Source organism: Puntigrus tetrazona, chromosome 3 (genome assembly GCF_018831695.1).
Source record: "Puntigrus tetrazona isolate hp1 chromosome 3, ASM1883169v1, whole genome shotgun sequence".
Lineage (NCBI taxonomy): Eukaryota > Metazoa > Chordata > Actinopteri > Cypriniformes > Cyprinidae > Puntigrus > Puntigrus tetrazona.
In genome coordinates this window covers 29,786,006-29,805,611 of record NC_056701.1, presented here as the reverse complement: position 1 = coordinate 29,805,611, position 19,606 = coordinate 29,786,006, and the positions used below count along the sequence as shown (strand labels likewise).

The window sequence follows — 19,606 nt, the reverse complement described above, 5'->3', positions numbered from 1 at the left end:
CACATTTGTCGAAGTGCCTAAAAGTATTCCAGGCAACGGTGTGCAGTTATTTTGGATTCCACACGTCAGTTCTGCCTCCAGCTCGAAAAAGAGCTCCATCAATCACAGACACAGGGATCAACTCATAATGGCTTTACTCTCATTCTTCAATAAACTTGTTACAGTCTTGACTGATTTATACTGTGTTGATTCTCAAGTGTCCATTCAGAGAACAAGTTTCCAACAAATTTCACATGCTTTCCAACTCATGGTGTCCCTGTTCTCTCGTAACACACTTCAGCCACAGTAATACTTTTTCAGAACGTACATCGTGCAAATGCAAAAGACCTGTGCTTTTTTTTTACCATTCTCTGCACATGCTCAGTTTCAGCATCACAAGCTCATCTTCCGCCATCTTCAGATATTTCCAGTGCTCTTAGTCACCTTCTGAAAACAGCTTCCTCTCATGCAGTTGGCTCGGCGTTGGGAATGTTTGTTTGCTTTTCCAGGCAAATTAAATCATTTTCAGATTTCTAACTTCTCAAATGGAGCAAATCTTTGAGCCCTTTTTAGTCTGCGTTGAACTTTGCATTGGTTCTAGCGTCTCCTCCTTTTTGGGCCTCAAGAATTCACAGAAATCCAAATTAATTCTGTTTGATCAATCAATCAATCAATCAATCATTTTTATTTATATAGCGCTTTTAACAACACAGGTTGCATCAAAGCACTGTACAGTATAAGGTAGAAGAGTACAATTACAGGGATGTATAATGACGAGAGTGACCAATTTGTTATTAAATGCAGAGACGGTCTCTGTAATCAATTCGACGATAATCACTAGAAGTTAAGTGTCCCCAACAAAGCAAGCCAGAGGTGACAGCGGCAAGGAAACAAAACCCCATGCATACAGAATGGAGAAAAAAAAAAACCTTGGGAGAAACCAGACTCAGTTGGGGTCAGTTCTCCTCTGACCGGACGCCCAGCACTTAACGTCCAGTTCAATTTTAAACGCAGCTGTGTCAGATAGTGTAAATGACTTAGTGTGTGTGTGTGTGTGTGCATCAGGATCTGGTGATTGGTCCACGGGTGCATCTAGGTTTTCTGGTCTCTGATGAACATAATCTCTGGGTGCTGATCCACCATCTAGTCTGGATACAAACTGTGAAAACAGATTGAGAAAGAGACAGGAATATTAGCGTAGATGCCATTCTTTTTACGATGTCACAAGTACATCGTATTTTAGGAGTAGTGTTCCCGGTTCCAGCAAATCTAAGTAATGCAGCCTAAAAATCCTTTAACGGATTTGAATAATAAAAAATATGTTGGGGTGTTATGTGTAGGCTAAGATGTGTCTTTAATCTAGATTTAAACTGGCAGAGTGTGTTTGCTTCCCGAACAGAGTTAGGGAGATTGTTGATGTGATATTAGCTAACTGATCATTAGATTAAATCACTATTAGTTGGATTTAGAATGCTTTTTTCCTTAGTCGGAACAAAGCATGGAAGACTTACTTGTTCAGATGACAATATCGGGTGAAAATTCTTATTTGGGTAATATATTCCAAAAAATAGTTTAGAGTCTATGATTATTAAGTACAGGATTCACACCGGAGCGGTGACTGACAGATTCACCTCAAAACATTAGATTCATACGTGCTGGAGTCACGTTGCAGTACAACCCATAATGTTTATGAATAACACCTTATTGTAAAGCATTATCCGTTAACCCAGGAGTGCCCAACCCTGCTCCTGGTGATCGACTGTCCTGCAAAGTTTAGCTCCAGTTAAGGTCTTCAGTATCACTTGAAAACTAAAAACAGGTGTATTTGATTAGAGTTGGAGCTAAACTTTGCAGGACAGTCAATCGCCGGGTGCTGGTTTGGTCCCCCTGCTTTAACCAAAGACATAAGCAGAGTACTGTTTTTTCATACATATATTTATTTGCGATGGCAAAATCAAACTTTTTTTCTCACATTGAACACAACGAAATCGTCTTCTAGATAGATTGCACAAATTCACTCTTTCTTTCCAGAATGAGTTTGCAAATGACGTTTCATGCTGCTTTGGCTTCTGAAAGTCTTCTCACACCGAGGACACCTGTAAGGTCTCTCTCCGGTGTGAATCCATACGTGAGTCTTTAGGGTCCGTTTAGCACTGAAACTCTTCCCACACTGATCACAGGTGAAAGGCTTCTCTCCAGTGTGACTTCTCACGTGATCTCTGAGGTGATCTCTTTTTGAGCAACTCTTCCCACAGTGATGGCACATGAAAGGCTTTTCTCCGATGTGAATTTTAACATGTTCCTGGAGGTGATTCGTGTCTGTGAAACTTCTTTCACATTGATGACATTTAAACCTGATTTCTCTTGAGTGAGTACTGATGTGATAATTAAGGTTTTCTTTATATCTGAAAGTCCTTCCACACTGATCGCATGTGAACGGATTCTCCCCGGTGTGGCTTCTTATGTGATCCTGTAGGTTTCTTTTAATCCTAAAACTCTTTCCACATTGAGGGCAAGTGAAAGGCTTCTCTCCAGTGTGGAGTCTAATGTGGCAAGTAAGTATGCTTTTCTGTGTAAAACCTTTCCACACTGAACACATGTAAAAGGCTTCTCTCCCGTGTGAATCCTCGAGTGAACCTTAAGGCTGTCTTTACGTGAGAAACTCTTCCCACACAGTTTGCAGGTAAAAGGTCTCTCTCCCGTGTGAATTCTCATGTGATCTTTAAATAGTTTTTTTTCTGTAAAACTCTTTCCACACTGAAAGCATATTAATGGTTTCTTTTCAGTGTGAATTTTCATGTGAATCTTAAAATACTCTTTCGAGAAACTCTTCCCACACAGTTTGCAGGTGCAAGGTCTCTCTCCAGTGTGGCGTTTTATGTGGGCGTCAAGTGTACTTTTCTGTCTGAAACTCTTCCCACACAGTTTGCAAGTGTAAGGTTTTTCTCCGGTGTGAACTGTCATATGGACATTAAGATATTGTTTCCGTGTAAAACTCTTTCCACACTGAGGGCATATTGAAGGTTTCTTTTCAATGTGAAATTTCATGTGCATTGCAAGGCTTCCTTTATGACTGAAAATTTGTCCACATTTTTCGCAGGCGTAACTCTGAACTCTACTGTAGCAATGAAGGTTTGTACTTGGTGTAATTTGAGCTTTTTTTGGTAAGAAAGTCTTTGCAGTTTGTGAGGAACTAATCGATTCTTCCTCCATTTTGAAATCATACTGTTTTTCGTTTTGATGCTTTTCTTGAGTTTCATTCAGTTCTTGACTCTCTTCTTTCAGTGCCATCAAGTCTGAGGTAAAGAGACAAATACAAATTAACATCAGTTTAATTCAGCAGCTAGAACTCACTAGTCACCCTGACCACTGTCTGCATCATCTTAGTCTGGAGGAGAGAGAATAAACAGTTACTGGTCAAGTTCAGTTCGGTACACAAGTTGCATACGGCTTATCAAAATATATAAAAAAATTAAAAATGGTCAAACATGATAGAATCAAAGTTTGCAAACAGCACTCTTTATAATCACTAGAGTTAATTATTTCAGTTCAGTATGTGCTCATTGGGTTCTGCACCAAAACTCCCATGAAAACCAATAATGCTGTCTATACTGAAAATGTTTTAAACAAACTTAAAAGTTGATTGAATCTCTTTGTGTGTCAAACAACCTCCTCCTCTGCTCCTATCATTAACTTGCTGTTTATAAAGCTAATAATTGTCCTTCATATACACTACATATTGTGAATGATTCCATCCAATTAAACCTGTGCGCAAAATTGGAATACTGCATAAAACATGCAGAGGATAATCAATGGCTAGCCGCGCATAAAATGATTTTAAATACATGATGTGGAGGCTAAGACCCTGGTTTACTCCGTGAAGTGCATTTAAAATCATTTAATGCATGGTTGGCCGTTGATTATCCCACTTATTCTATAGTCATTTGCCCGCTATAGACAAGTTAGAACTAGTCTTTCTTATGCAGCGCAATATTTCACCGAATGGGTAAAAAATGATTTTCGTCAGTTACGGCTCTTTAGTGCTAATATTCTGTCCATTAAAGAGATAGAGATGCAACTGTGAGTGTGTCACCTGCTTCTGTGCGTCTCTCTACAAACAATCAAGATACTTTTTTTTTTTCAAAAATAGAGTTTAACACCTCCTTGCTGAGAAATTAAATGTAGTGATCTACTATCTCTAGGCTATTTTATTAAGAAACAGTCACAGGTCATTGCTGATAAGTTTGTTTAAGTGTGCGTATAGGGCAATTTGTAATCTTCTCGTTCTCTCTAATTTTTAAATGAAGCATTGTCCTTTGCTGGGATCACCACCTTAGCGCGGTGGAGGGGTTTGAGTACCTGAATGACCTTAGGAGATATGTTGTCAGGAGCTATATTATGCCCCTGGTAGGGTCTTCCAAGGCAAACAGGTCCTAGGTGACAAGCCAGACAAAGAGCGATCCACAGCCCCTTATGAAGATAAATTTAAAACAGGTTGTGATGCCGCACGATACGGCGCAGCCAGGGCCTAGGGTTGGGGCTTGCATGCGAGTGACTGGTGGCAGGGTGCAGCCCGAAAGAGTGACGTGGGGCCAACCTCCCATGGGTCCAATTCCTGTGGGAAGGACCATAAGGGGCCGGAGCACTGTGGATTGGGTGGTAATCGATAATGTGGGAGGTTGAGAAGTACTGACTACAGATAGTCGGGCACAGCTTAGGCTCTGGAACCCACCTCTTCGAAAGCCGCTTGACTCCCAACTACTATGGTGTTGCCCACGGTGAGATGGTGGGATGGTGTGGTCTTGCACATAGCCCCCCAGCTTAGCCGCTATTGTGTTGGAGTTCACCCCGGTGAGCAAGTGGGACGCCTCCCTTCACCTTCGGGTTGGGAATAGGTCTCTCACTGTCAGTTGGCCTTCTTGGGGTCTCTAGGTGGGGTGCTGGAAAGTGTTCTGACCTGGGACTCTGTCGTCCTGCTGGGGGACTTCAACGTGCATGTGGCTGATGCTAGTGACACCTGAAGGGGTGTGATTGGGGGAAACGCCCCCCCTGATCTAAAAGTGCTAGTCACGGTTTGTACATAACAAACACAATCTTCAAGCATAAGGGTGTCCATCAAAGAGACCTTTGTAGTTTTTTCAACTTACCTCAGGCCGTATGAAAAGAGTGAAAAGAGGCGGAGCTGTCAACTGATCACCACCTGGTGGTGAGTTGGATCCGTTTGTGACGGAGGAAGCTGTGCAGGCTCAAACATACTGTGAGGGTCTGTTGGGAAGGGAGGTCTCCAACTCCCACCTCCACAGAGCTTTGACCGGATGCCAAGGGGGGCTGGAGACATTGAGTCAGAGTATGTTCTCTGCTTCCATTGTCGACACAGCCGTTCGGAGGTGTGGCTGTAAAGTCTCCGGTGCCTGTCGTAGCGACAACCCCCAAACCTGGTGGTGGTACTGGAGGGTTCATAGGAATTTGCTCATCCAGTTCACATGTGCTTTGTAGATTTGGAAACCTAGTCCCTCTTGGTGTCCTGTGGGGGTGCTCTGGGAGAACGGGGTCCAGGGCCCTTTGCTAAGGGCTGTCCAGTCCCTGTTTGATCGGAGCAGGAGCCTGGTTTGCATTGCCGGCAGTAAGTCAGACTTGTTCCTGGTGCATGGTGTACCCCACAGGGCTGCCTTTTGTCACCTGTCCAGTTCATTAGCTTTATGAACAGAATTTCTAGGCGCAGTGCCAAGTCCTTTAATGCTGTGATTAAGTTATGCTTTTCTTGACATAGGTAAAACAATTTTTTGGGCTCCCTTCCCTATTAATACAATAGGCCTAATATTACTTATGTTACATAGCTTTTCAGCTGTGAAATTTTACTGATAGATTCACGGAGCAGCTGCAGCTCAGACAAGTGTCTCTGGGAGTGTGTGTCTGTACTGTGTGTGTGTGACTGAGAGACAATGGGAGAAAGAAAGCCTGATTTCCAAACAAAAAAAGGTGGAAATAATTGATTTTAACACTATTTATTCGCTCAATGTCTTCTTCTGGGGTTTTGGTTCTTATACTGTTGTAAAAATCCCATATCACAAATATAATGTTTTCATTAATGTTTGAGTTCAGCTTTAAAAAATTAAACCCAACCTGTTTGTTTCTCAGCATCTTCACGTTCAGCTCTGAATGTTTCTTCAATCTTCACGTCTTCACTCTCCTCTTTAATAAACGCCATCTTTATAAGTGTTTGTGTCACGTGGATCTCAGTCGCCTCAGGAGCTTTATTCTGTGTTTCTACACTTTGTCCTGTTTAAGATAGAATTAATAATATATAAGCAATAATTAACAGAAAGAAAAACCACAAACTAAACTCCTCAGTAGTCAGAGACATAATAGCCTTAAATAACACACACACACAAAGTGTAGCACTTAAATGAATAAAACGACACTAAAGATCATATACAGCCTATAAAAAAAGTTCACATTTGCATTAAGATTAGTTTTCTGATTTGTTACATAGATTTCACTTTATATAATTAGTTTTAGTTGTTCTGTCAATTTAATTTCACTCCAGTGTTTGTTTACATTAATACTGTTATAATTAGCGCGCGCTGTTTCCAGTGAATCAAAACAGTGTTTTTTTTTTTATGAAGCAATTGATTCAAATGACTCGGTTCCGAAAAGCTTCGTTTCTCCTTCACTGCTGACGGAAGCTCTTTTATTCATAAAATATATTTTTCATATCATAATTCATTTCACGGCTCTATATACAATTCTTTAAACGCGATGCGCGGACTTAAACTATTGAAATGATTAAAAGCCCACACCTTTCTCTTGAGAAGAATCACAGACGCGGATTTATGACGTCACACCGCCGGAGCAAAATAAAAGTCTTTTTAAACGAAAACCACCGGATTTACTTTAGAACATAAATGTGAAGTGGTTTTTTTGTTTGTTTGGGTTTTTTTTATGATAAACTACTGAGCATTTGTGATATTTTTCAATCAGAGACAAAGTCAGGTATGATGATTATTGAAATTATTGATGATTATTGAAATTAGATTAAATCTAAATGTTTTATATTCAACCGTTTCATTTCTTAAATTGAATCCTGTTTTATTCATCTCGAAACATATTTCAGCTTTATTTGTTCTGAATTGACTGTAATTTAAATATGCATATGCAATTACATTTTTACCTTTGGATAAATTCAAGTGTGCAGGATGTGCTGCAAAACATCCATGACCTATGTCTTCCATGCTGGGAAATAATAACGGCCACTCGACGTGAAATATAGAAATGATATTAAGAAGCCGACTGTCTACCTTGTGCATGAAGCAATCCCTTGGGAATGATGTAAACACAGATATCAGACACCAGTCGTGACTAAAGTTCATGTAAAGAGCGTTCAAAAGATCAGATCTGTTGACTTGCAGTGTAGACACAGCCTGTGTTTCTATCTTTTAGCTCCTGATCGCACGTGATGTTTGGCCTGGAAAAAGTTAACGATACATGCCTTTTTCAAAATAAATGTAACGTTTCAGGATAACTCATCCAACGATGTTAATACTAATGTTTTTCCATCAGAAAAGAGAATTAAGGAAAGAGGTTCTGATCCTGGTACAGCTCCGTTCACAGAAGTAATGTCTGTTTTAAAGGCTTATGAAACTAAAAAAGTTCAAAGCTCAAGTTATTTTAATAACAGAACAGCTGATAAAGTATGTTTGAATGTAAACTTCATTGAATAGAAAGCCTGTTTAGTACAGTGAGCTGTGAAGGACATTTAGATCTAATAAAAGAGTGAGATCTAGTAGTAGTTCATCAAACTGAACATACTACAGATGACACAGAAACAGAGAGAGCATAGAGAGATGGATAAATGAGAAAAAATAAGACTTACGGAGCAAAGTCTTATCAGATTACTAACAGAAGGATTTTCTGGACACATGAGTAAAATCTTGAGAAAAAGAAACAACTGCAACAAGAACTATAAAAGTGATAGATTTAATATTGAGTCGGGGGAGACCTCAATCAATCTGCTGAGATAAAAGCACTTATTTAGTTGAAAGAGCTTTTAAAGAAACATACAACTAAATAAAGTTTTTTGTTATTCACCTGAAAGGAATCTCTGAAAAACTTCTTTAGATCTAATTACAAGAACTTAAAATGAGATAAATATGTAAGGGTCCTTCTTTTCCAGCAGAACAGAATGCACTAATATTTATTAATATTTATTAATCTTTTGTTTCCAGTTATATTACTGACCTTATACAGAATTTTATCTGACTCCAATCTATCGTGATTTTATTTATATTTATTAAAAGGTAACTGCTGATCCCTCTAGTTGTGATTAAATTTGGATCATTAATTAACTATAATATTTCCTAGTTTCGACTTATCGTTCGTTAGGAGTCTGGGTCGCTTAGAGACCTTGTTTGGCCAGAACAGACTCACGACACATCTGGGCTAGTCCAGGTCTTAGTCAGAGGCTACTCCATAGATCACTTACCTTAATGCAGCCATCTCCTCGATAGACTCAAAAAGAGTAATTTTTTATGCGTTCCCTAAGTAATAGCATGCTAAGCCAGTTTGGTGGCCAGAATTCAAGATCTCAAGACGCTCCATCCATTGATCGTTGATCTGACTCACCGTAGCACGCCAACAATGAGGAAAACCTCAGAAGTCACTAACCTACAAGAAAAGTTATTCCAGACAATATTATAAGTTAACCAAGATTAATGTTTATTTTGCCAGGCGAGAATAGTTTCCAAATTGGTATAATTGATAAACATTTGCACAACTGATCAGCAGTACAAAAATAACACAAAACAAAATAAAACAAACTTAAAAGGTCAGTATACCTGGTCTTTAAAAAGTACATAGTGTAGTGTATGAGAACACACACCACACTACGGGCCGATCTGGCTACAGAATCACGCCTTGTTGCGTTTTGTCACTTTCCTTATATACTCAGACCAGACAAAGAGATGCCAAATGTAGTTATAAAAACCTTTTGGTGTTTAGGTTCCTGTGCTCCAGTGTCACACCTGGCTGGGACACATTCAGAGACCCAAAAGGAGGACTCACCTCCTTCTCAACAGAACACAGTTCTATCAAGTTCTTAATCTTTCCCATAATATAAGTGATTACGGTGAAATTGAGACCAATTTACCAATCCCACTGAGACCTTTCAACCTGAACTTTAAACCAAGTCCTTTGGGCAGAAGGAGGGGAAGCAGGAAGAGCAGAGGTGAGGAGGCTGTCATAAACACAACAGGGGGGGAGGTGTTGTTTACTCTTCTTTTGAAGTTCTTTTGTTCATTTGGATATCCTTTCTCAGAATAGTCTTTTTGCATTTACAGGTTTTGATTCACCTCCTTACAGATTAAGGAACTGAGACAATAATGTCATCCTTGATTCAAATAGCGGTCTGTAGAGAAGTTAAGATAATACATTTAATCTTAAAGGAGACTGGAAAGTTTGGGCATTCTGAAATAGCAGGAAACAAATGTTAGAAGGAATAATAAGTAATTAAAGTAAACAAAACTTTAAAGAAACAAACCTATTAATGGATAATAGGAATAGAGGAAATGTAAATAAATTCATAGTGAAAGGAAAGGAGAAAAGTGGAGCTCATGAAACAGTAATCTCTGTCAGGAAGAAAGAGAAAATAGCTCCTCAAGACGAGTTAGATGAAGTAGTGAGCAGTGAAGAGGAAAAACCATAAAGAATTTAAACTAAACTGAGAACTCATACTCATCGACAATCAGGAAAAAGGGTGAGCATAGTGAGATAGAGTTAGTTATAAATAACAAGTATAGAAGACTAAAACATGAGAAAGTGTTGAGCTCGAGTGCGTAGTTCACGTAGCAAAAAAGTTTATTCTTCATACTTTGTAAATACTTTCAGTACAGCGTGAGCTCTTCAGCATGCACACAGAGAGACGTAATAACTTAACCTCGTAATTTACTTGATGCTGTCATTCACGCAGCATAGTATATATATATGTTAAATACATAAATACTTGGGTGAGCTTAATACAATTAAGCAAGAGTGTACGTACTTTAACAGAAAGTAGAGATATTACGGTTAAAAAGAATAACCAAACAAATTCGGAGCGACTGACCAGAAGTAGAGATAAAAGGAGTTTAATACAAAAATGACACTAATAAGAGGGAGAGATAAAACAGTAAGGTTATTACTGATTTATTTACTGAATTACAATAGAAAGAAATTCTATTTAGTGCCTCTAAAGATCAAGTGTCATTGTTAAGTGTATGGTTGTCAATAGAAGAAGAAATACCAATGTCAGATAAAGTTAGATTATTGAGGGATGTAGGAAGAAATATTCCAGGTGGATATAAATTGATAACAATTCTAAAACACATATCTAAGAAACAGATAGAGGAAAGACTTGCAGAGTATGATCTAACCTCCCAACATCTAAGGGTAGTGAGGAAAGAGGAACCTCAAAATACGAGCACACAGAAATTACAAAAGGTTAATTTCACAAAAATAATAAAATAGGAGAGAGAAAACAGTATAACACTCGTTCTCAAACTAGACAAAAAGAAGGAAATAGGAAAACTACATTTAGGACAGAGAGTCAAAGTATAAGAGTTGGAAAGAAGAAAGTAAGAATAGGAAAAGATGGATTGGAAAGTAAGATGGGGGATGTAAGATACATTCCAGTAAATAGGTGGGAGAGAAGGACCTGAGCTGAAAGTTATTCAGAAGCGTAAATTAGAAAGTTAGACGGACTAAAGTGGTAGATAAGACAGGAATGTGAACAGATCAAGAAAGTACGAAGAAAACAGTAGAGCAGAAATAAGTTGTACCACAATGAAATCAACTTGGCCTGTTGAAGAGGAATATCTGTGATCAAAGAGTAATGTGAAAAGGATCATAATCTATTTATTAATGTAGAAGGAACACAATAGTTCATTGATTCAGCAGCAGATGTCTCCTCGACAGCAGAGCCAATACAATTCACTGATAATATTCTGGTACAAGCTTATAATAAGTCGAAAGAGAACGAGTGGGAGAAGAGTTTGGTATTAAAATGATTAGAGGGTCAGAGAATGTGTTAGCAGCAAGAGATTTGAGAAAGGTATTCAGATTAAGAGAAGTTGATGTTGAGTTAGAATTAAGAAAAGTGCGTAGTAAAATGCTAGGATCAGAAGAGGCAAAAAGATGAGGTTATACAAAGAGAAGCACCTTATGCAAGGCACAAAAACATTTGTGAGAAAGTTAGTGATAAGAATGAGTATGAAATATTGAAAATATCCGGTAGAATGCATAAGCTTCAGTGTCAGTATCCAGTGATTAAATTGGTAAAGAGGAATTAGGTGAAATTACTGAACAGGGAGTTCTGAAAGAAGTTTAATCTATAAATTACAAATAGTCCTATACTATTAATTCTGAAGGCAGATAAAGTTTTCAGATTAGAAACAAACTATAAAGTAACTAAACCAGACAGAGGTTACGTCATTAATACCAGAGATCCAGTAGAAAGAATAAGAGAAGGAAGATTTCTCACAAAACTGGATTCAGTGAATAGCTTTTAGTTAATTCCTTTAATAGAGAAAGGTCATCAGACAAGATGCTGTAAATAATACATTTATACTGTAAACACTAAACTTTACTGTAAATAATATATATATTTTGAATGATTTGAGTGTAAATAACTATTTTGTTATTTACCTCAAAGCTGAATGAATTGTTGTGTAATTTGTTAATATAGTCTTGAAGAGATATTAGACGAATCACCCATATGAAATTGCTTTTACTGATAATATATTAATGATAAATCATAAAGAAAGAGTATTTGGAAACTGTGAAAACAAATAGTTGTCTAGCTGAAGTGGGATTAGAGCTGAACTTAAAACATGAAGTAATGGCAGGAATAATAGAGTTTATTTGGATTTTGATTATCGATAGGGAGTAAAATAACTACAGAATCGATGAGAGAGTGAATTACAAGTTTAATAACCCCAGAAAGAGTTAACAAAGTACAACAGAAAATAGGATTGATGAATTATGTGAGAGATGTAGTTCCTAAGTTTAGTCAGATAACTAAACCCATATATGCCAGAATAAAAGATGATAAACTTTGTTGACTGAGGCAGGAAAAACACTTCAAAACTGAAAAGCAATTATAAGATTAGAACAAATAAGAAAGGAGATATTATAGTAAAAACCTAGAAATAGACCTAAATACAGATGTAACTGGTTATCAACTGATAGTAAGGAATGAGAAAATTAATATAACAATATGATGTCAAGGATACAAACTAGGTACAATTGGCAATTACATGTGATTTGGCGTAACAGTGCTATAAGCATTGGGTAATAAAGTTAGAGAATAAGTGTACACAGTTGATGAGATTTATTGGGAAGTTTGTGTGTGTAGAGAGAAGTTGAGCTGTGAGAAAATGTATAGCCAAAGAGCAGGAGCAGCTTCAAATGTTAAAGGCAAGCATTGGTTAGTGTCTTTAAACAGACAGGGATTTAAAAGCGAAGGAGTAAAGATTCAAACTATTTGAAAAGAGCCACTGTTTTGGAAGAGGTTGATTACAGACGGGTTTGTTGAAACTGATCAAATGGTAATACAGTTTAGGTTATTTGATCTGTTGCAAGATGTAGCAACAAATGAGAATAAGAGAAGGAATGATATTAACCAAGGCATTAGCAGACTGTTGTCTGAACCCATTGAGACTGATATGAATGTATTTGCTGCTGTGACGGTGAATTATAACTTTCAGGAAAATGGGCAATGTATGCCTCCGCTTCCACTATATTTTATGCTGGCTAAACGACAGTATTTCCAAGAAAAGCATATGGTCTACAATGAACAAGAAAGTTAATGAAAAAGTCTTAATTCTAGGAGGTTTCTCAGTAAGCACCTATAGAACCTTAAGATGGATAATATGCAATTTTCATGATGATATTAATCATTGCAACAGGATTATTCCTGTTAATTATTTTGGAGCAAACTGGCCTTGGGAAACTCCTTAGGATGATCTGTGGCAAGATCTGTAGATCTGCTAGAAAGTGTAGGAGAGGTGAAAGACAACCCCCTATAAGTAATTTGCATTCAACACGTCATGTACCTGATAAGATTGGTGTTGTAAAGTCATATCAAGTCACATATGTTTAGAAGGTTGGACAGAAGAACTCTAACATTGACCAGATCAGACATGTCTTACAGCAGGATGTCCGACACAGAGGTTGCTGGAAACTTAGATGCACTTGACCATTTCGACTTACTGGTAATCGCTATCTTTTTATATTATCAAGAAATGTATGTCTATATATATATATATACTGCTATTTGGTAACAGTATGTGAACAATATATTTTAAAAAAAGTAAAATCTGCAATTGATGGAATAAAAATATTCAGAAATATGCTTTATTTATAGGAACTTAGACGAATAGCAAAGGTCAACTGTTGTCACGATATCAGAGTTACTGGATCACTGTTAGAGAGGACGAATGTATGACTTGTCATCAGGTGTTATATATTCAAAAAGCTGGATTTGTTATGGGTGACTTTAAGAGAATCAAAACTATTACCTGGTACAGTGATGATAATTTGACATGTTAAAGTCTGAGTACAGACATATTTCTACAATGTAAAAGTACGTTAAGAGCGCTCCACCCAGAGGTCAGAGATTTATACAATGACTTAAGTGCTCCTAAGGATAAAAGATGATATGCTTTCAATACATCAGTTACATGGTAAATATAACAATGATAACAAACGAATGGTGAAATTTGAAGTATTTTATTTTAGAGACAAAAACATTGGCATCACTGGAGATGACAGAATAATCTCCCCAAACTCAAGCGTCCCAACAGAGCTTCGAAATGATGAAGACGGCTTATGGGCAGGGACTCTCTCCCAGATTCAACATTTCAACGATTAACCAAAAGTCAAATGTCTAATCAGTGGAAGAGGTCGCACGTTAATTTGTGACGACTCTAAGAGACATTTAAATTGGAGCATGCTGTCGCGAAATTAACAATAGAAAACCAATGAGAGATAAACAATATTTAACTATTATGAAACAAAGCACTGAGATTCGGCTAATTGGAGATGACCTAGAAACAGATGACCTTCGGTTGATCTCTATTTTAACGTATTTTAAATATTGTCTGTTTTTCTCACGTTTGGTCTATTACTAAAGAGGAGGTTAAGGAAGCAATTTTACAGTTGAAAAATAACAAGTCACCTGGTAGTGATGAGATCACAGCTGAATTTGATTGAGAGTTTAAATTGCTCTGAGCTTTCTGTTAGTATGAAGCAAGTTGTCATTTGTCTAATTCCTAATCCTAAAAAGGTTACTCTTCTCTTGGATAATTGGAGACCTATCAGCCTTCTCAATAATAATTATAAATTATTTGCCCATTTTCTCAAAGCGTTTTAAGTCCGTTCTAAATTCTGTTATTGATTTACCCTGATTTTATTGAAGACGATAGTTTAATGCTGTTTTTAGATTTCTTCAAAGCCTTTAACATCCTTTCATCTTTTTTTGTTGAGAGCGTTTTGGTTTTGGACCTTTTTTTGTAATGCAATGAAAACGTTATATGCTGGGGTAATAGCTCAGTGAAATTAGGTGACGACACTACACAGAGGTTTCTTTTAGAGAGAGGTATTCAGCAAGGCTCTTTCTTAATGTAGCTCAAGCTTTCTGTCATTTTATTAAGGAGAGTAAGCTAGAGGGAATTCAAATAGCTGGTAGAAGCATTTCTACAGACACATGACACAGCTATGTTTTTAAGAAATTCCTCCCAAGTTTATCAAAACCATTCAGCTGTTCTCTAATGCTTCAGGCTTGCATCTTAATATAAATGAATGAGAACTTTTAGCCCTAAAAAATCCCCTATTCTCATCTTTGGATGGTATTCCTGTTAAAGAAACCGTCATCTCAAAAAATGAACAAAATAAAGTCTCCCTGAATTTTAACCCGGCCTTTGAAAAAATAAAATGACCGATGAATTGGGATCTCGCTCCGAAATAATCGCTAATCGCATCCAACTGCCGCTGATTACAGCGCGAGTATAAATAAGCAGTGGGTGCAGTGCATATTCAGCTTTTTACTTCGGAGCCGAGCGTGACTGTTATGCTTCAAAGACAGAGAAATCTTCGGGTGTTGGAGTTTGGCATTTCAGCGGAGGTCGTTCCTGTGTCAAGTGGATTGCCACAATCAGGCTGCACTACTCCCCTGTTTGTGTGCAGAGCGGCCATCTCCTGTTACCTCAATACTATCTAAAAAAGCTAGCTCAAGGGAATGTCTTTTTAAAGACGCATCTGCAAGATGCCCTTCCACCCGTGCGTTTCTGGATGCAGTTGTTACCTGGCGCCGGGTGATGGTCACGATCACTGTCTATTGTTTCTGGGCCTTGAGCACGCTAAGGTGGCTTTCGTGGATGAGTCATGCTCTCAGTGTGGGAGGATGACCATCACTGAGTTGCAGAGGGCGCCCCCCTACCGCTGCCCCTGCTCCGGCACAGCCAACGCAACAGCCCCCATCTAGGCAGTGCCGTGGAGCCGGCCGCAGGGCATACGCCAAGCCCGTCCAGGCTCCCACCAAACCTGGAGGAAAGTGCAGGTGCAAGCGGCCCTGAGATGGGCGACCCAGGGATGGAGCGAGCTGCTCTTCGGGAGAAGGTAAAGGCACCAGAGAAACTTTGCGTTTTGGTGGAGAATCTTTTGTTTTTGTTAGTTTCCTCTATCTCTGGCTCATCAGGGAGGACAATGGGTTGTGGGCGGGCCAGCTATGCAGCACACTCACTCTCGGGCCAATATGCAGCAGTGGGAGGACTGGGAGAACAAACCAACGGACTACTCATCTCACTTCTGCGTGAACGCAGGTAGGAGTTGCACACACTCAGACTCCACTTCAGACGGGCCCTGTGTTCCCCCTTGCTGTCCCATTGCCAACAAGGTCCCGCTATAGCAGCTAGTTTGGTCCCTGGATGCCTGGTTAAGTCTTCCCAGGCTATCCCAGTGGCTCCTGTGGACCATTCGATTTGGCAGAACGATTCAGTTCCCCAGTGTCCCCCAAGTTCAGTGGGATCTGCTTCACATCAGTGAATGATGCGGGTGCCCCTGTCTTGCGTGCGGAGATTGCGGTCCTTCTAGCAAAGGATGCAATAGAGCCAGTCCCTCCAGCCAATATAAGATCAGACTTTTGCAGTCCATACTTCATAGTGCCCAAAAAAGGCTGTGGATTACGGTCGATCCTGGATCTGCAAGTCCTGAAACAAGCACTTCAAAGGCTCCCGTTCGGGATGTTGACACAGAAATGCCTATTTCAGTGCGTCTGTCCGACGGCGCGCCTCACGCAGCAACAGGCCGAGTCAGTGTTGATCTTTTTGAATCTGTTCGGACGGCGGCGGTTCCACTGAAATATTTGATATATTCTGAGTTTTTATCACTGTTTCTTCTACAAGTGTATATTGAGAGTTAAAATTGCTCTGAGCTTTCTGTTAGTATGAAGTAATTCCATTAATTCCTAAACCTAAAAACGATACTCTTCTCTTGGATATTATTGATGAAAATCACATCTTTAATAACGTTAGACTCATTTTTGACCTCATTGACTACCCTGATTTTATTGAAGACAATAGTTTTTCATATGCCCAGAGGCTCCTGGGCATATGGCAGCCGCGGCTGCAGTGATGCCGCTGGAACTACTCCATATGAAACACTGGCTATGCGATCGAGTCCCGGGTGGGCGTGGCAACGTGGAACTCACCGGGTTCAAATAACACCGGCCTGCCGCCAAACATTCACCCCTTGATCAGACCTCTCGTTCCTTCGGGCTGGAGTGTCCCTGGAGCAGGTCTCCAGTTATGCTGTGGTTTTTACGGATGCCTCCACCACTGGCTGGGGCAATGGCACATCAACTGCCTAGAATAGCTAGTGGTACATCTCGCCCTTGGACCGTCTCAGGAACCGCCTTCGAGGCCAGCATGTGCTAGTCCGAATGGACAGCATACCGACCATTGTGTACATCAACCAACAAGGTGGTCTACACTCCCGTCGTATATCGAATCTCGCCCGCCACCTCCTCCTATGGAGTCAGAAGTTTCTGAGGTCGCTTCACGCCATTCACATTCCAGGAGTGTGCAACCAGGCAATCAATGAGTTGTCATGAGCTGCACTACCTGGAGAAAGGAGACTCCATCCCCAGACGGTTCAGTTGATTTGGGAACATTTCTGAGGTGTTTAGGTAGACCTGTTTGCGTCTCCAGAGACTTCCCATTGCCAGTGGACCTTCTCCCTGACTGAGGAGACACTTGGCCCAGATGCACTGGCACATAGCTGGCCATGAGGCCTGCGCAAATATGCATTTCCCCCAGTGAGCCTTCTTGCACAGACACTAGGCAAGGTCAGGTTGTGCTTACTTTCTTGCATCAAGGGTTGGAGCAAAGGCTGTCTCCTCCCACCCTTAAAGTCTACGTGGCTGCGATCGCTGCAAATCATGACCCCATAGATGGGAGGTCAGTGGGTAAGTATGATCTGATCATCAGGTTCCTGAGGGGGGCCAGGAGGTTGAATTCTCTGTGGCCCCCTAAGGTGCCCTCTTGGGACCTGTCTGTAGTGCTAACGGCACTGCAGCAGGCTCCATTTGAACCTTTGCGTTAAAGTTTGTGTTTGAGTTAAAGTTTGTGTCTTTGAAGACACTGCTCCAAGATTCCCACTGCCCCATTAAGGTGGTGAACCTTCAAGCGCTGCCCCTGGAGGAGGCAGACCCAGCCCTACTTTTGCTTTGTCCTGTCCAAGCACTAAGATGCTACGTTGACCGGACACTAAGCTCCAGGACCTTAGACCAGCTCTTTGTTTGTCACAGAGGCCGGCAGAAGGGGAATGCCATCTCCAAGTAGAGGATGGCCCACTGGATAGTGGACGCCATTACCCTGACCTATCAAGCGCAGGGTATGCTCTGCCCCCTCAGGTTGCAGGCACACTCAACAAGATGTGTTACATCGTCCTGTGCGTTGGCACGTGGTGCCTCGCTGACAGATATTTGTAGAGCTGCGGGCTGGACGACCCTTAACACGTTCGCTAGATTTTATAATCTGTGGAACCGGTATCCTCCTGTGTTCTTACCTCAAATGGGTAGAAGCAATGAGAGGTCCGGTTTCGGGTTAGCTTGTTAACCGCTCCAGAGCGTCCATACAGTAGACCCTGTTGAGCTCCTCCATTCCCCTCGGCAGCCAGATGTGGCGGAGCATCTGGCGCCAGGCCCTCTCGATGAATCTGTGAGAACCGATGAGGGCTGGGAACCATGTAAAGTATTCTAAGAGGTCTTTATGTGTGTATTTCCACGGCATAGCCTCAGAGCCCCATGTTCGTTCCGAGACCTCCTACGGGAAGGCTGGACTTGAACCTGTTCACTAGAACGTGGGACGTCCCCCAGTGTTCCAATCCCAGTTGGGTAGTATTGGCAACAGTAGCTGGCTTCTTGTTTTCTTGTTCCAATGTGACTCTGAGTGACTGACTGAAAGGAAACGTCTCGGTTACGTATGCAACCCTTGTTCCCTGAAGAAGGGAGGGGAGACGTCACGTCTTGTCGTCACGGTGCTGTACCTCTGCCAAAGGGGCTCGGCTCCTCAGCGAACACTTGAATATTCCATGCACCTGCTGCTTATTTATGCTCAGAGATGCGAGACATTACTAAGGGACGGTAGAGTCTTCTTGTCAAAAGCGGAAAGAATTTCTAGACTTACTTATTTTGCTGCCTCTATTGATCAGACTTCATTTAATTTTTTTATGGAAGAATCCTGTGCACTATATTCATATATCTGTTGTCATAAATCCCCTTACAAATGGTGGACTTGATTTTTTGGATTTTTCTACCTTAAACAGTACTCTCAAAATTAATTTGTGGAATTTTATTACTAGTTTTATTTTGGATAAGCTTGGGTGTCTTTCTTTTTTTAGAAATGGCCAGTGAAGCTGTCTGCTTTTATGCTCAAGCTTTGATTGCTTAGAAAATTATTTACAAGCACAATTTTCCTCCGCATCGTTATTTTATTTGGAATAATCTTTGTATTGTGTATGTCCCTCCAGCATGTCCTAGGTCTTCCCTAGGGCCTCCTCCCGGTGGGACATGCCCGGAACACCACCCTTTGGGAGGCGTCCGGGAGGCATCCGGAACAGATGCCCGAGCTACCTTAGCTGGCCTCTCTCGATGTGGAGGAGCAGCGGGTCTACTCCGAGATCCTCCCGAGTGACCAAACTCCTCACCCTATCTCTAAGGGAGTGCTCAGCCACCCTACGGAGGAAACTCATTTCGGCCGCTTGTATCCGGGATCTCATCCTTTCGGTCATGAAGCAGAATCGGTCATTAAGCCACCCTCGTCCGACTGAGGACCATGGGCTCAGACTTGGAGGTGCTGATTCTCATCCCAGCCGCTTCACACTCAGCTGCAAACCGCCCCAGCACACACTGTAGGTCTTGGCCAGATGCAGCCAACAGAACAACATCATCAGCAAAAAGCAGAGAAGCTATCCTGTGGTGACCAAACCAGACCCCTCCGGCCCCGGCTACGCCTAGAAATCCTGTCCATAAAAATAATTAACAGGACCGGTGACAAAGGGCAGCCCTGTCGGAGTCCAACATGCACTGAGAACAAGT

The 19,606-nt window shown here is 40.6% G+C and overlaps 1 pseudogene; it reads right to left on the bottom strand.

Moving 5' to 3' along the window:
- Nucleotides 1–1,312: 1,312 nt before the first annotated feature.
- LOC122335112 lies at nt 1,313–6,761 on the bottom strand (annotated as a pseudogene).
- Nucleotides 6,762–19,606: the final 12,845 nt, after the last annotated feature.